The sequence below is a fragment of the Rhopilema esculentum genome, chromosome 11 (assembly GCF_057945365.1).
Source record: "Rhopilema esculentum isolate cy_ngs chromosome 11, ASM5794536v1, whole genome shotgun sequence".
Lineage (NCBI taxonomy): Eukaryota > Metazoa > Cnidaria > Scyphozoa > Rhizostomeae > Rhizostomatidae > Rhopilema > Rhopilema esculentum.
Window position 1 is genome coordinate 12529600 of NC_142825.1, and position 1482 is coordinate 12531081.

Sequence of the window (1482 nt, forward strand, 5' to 3'; positions counted from 1 at the left end):
TTTTCCTTTTCTTTTTGAAAGACTGTAAAAAAAATACAATACAAGCTTGTGTGTTGTGCAATACAATAGATAATACCTAGGAATAACAGGTTTGATAAAATACTTTGTTTTGCAGTTTAATTCCTGGATATTATTCAATATAACTGTGTTTGGGATATGCTTCATTTGAAGAGTATAATAATGATTCGATTCTAGCACAAAAACAAGGAAAATGTTAGCCTTTGATGCCAAGATATAATGTTATGTGTTTGTGCATCGTGTTGTCATTAATTTTTAAATATTTAGTTTATTTAATTTTTTAATTTCTTAATATTTAATTTTAAATATTAAGACTATGGTCAGCCTTTTATTTTGGATGTGGCAGTTTCAAGATTTACTTCAATTTCCCTGACATTTTACAGCTGAAAGGTAAAGATTGCCTTGCTCCAGTTTTGTAGGTCGACTTAGATACAATCATGGTACATAGTCAAAATGAAACAGGGTTGTCAAAATCACTTGCCAAAATTTGCTGGGGAAGTATTTTTGCGGCCATTAGCGGCACCACGGGGGGGGGGGGCAATTGGGGGGATTGGGGGACACGTCCCCCCAGTTCTCAACAGAATCAATTTTGTATTCGTCAGTTCCGATGAGAAAATTTTGGGGGAGGGCGGAGGGGTAATATTTTGGCAAAGTACTTTTTATGATGTAATCCTATGATTTTCATAGCCAAAAGGTAGTCATAGGCGTCCTCTTCAGATATAATTAGCTTACCTTGTTAGTAAAAGGGCGTTTTCTGATGCCTGGCGCCGCCACTGCTCCTAAAGTAAACAGAGGTTTGCCCCCGCAGCTTATTTACCTTGGAATAGGCTATGAAGGTTGGGGTAAATAATGGTGCTTTTAACATTCAAAGAGTATAATTAAAAGTATAAGTGTGAATAAAAGTATAAGATTCAGAAAGCATAAGACCAGCACGAGAAGTTGTTCTCGTAATTGTGCTTCCTGTAGGTTCAAAATTTGGGCTGAAAAGTGCAAATACCTTGAAATAATGAAAGAAAATGCACAGTTTAAGTATAAAAAGACAAAGGTGAAATCCTTTGAAACCGTGGAGAAAACACAGTTAGAACACTAGCATTGCTAGAGAAGTAAAATTGGGAGGGGGGGGGTGGGTTGGACAAGGGCTATTTGTGCAAGGAACATTGGGGTCCTCACCCTTTTGGACACAAGATAACGCACTTTTTCAACCAAACCAAAGAGATTTTTCGCCATTGGGGGTGGTGTCCGCCCCCTCGCTACGTCACTGAGTTAGAACTATTTTTATCGAACGATGGTGAAAAGAAGTTAGTTCAGAAACTGACAATGATGATTATGATGCCTACAATAAAGATAATAATGAAGATGGTGTAAATGAGTAGCATGACGTAATTGACATTGAATGGATTAAACGGATACATCAAACGGATAAATTTGATTCTTGACCTCATGTAATAGGTTTTCTATGCGAAT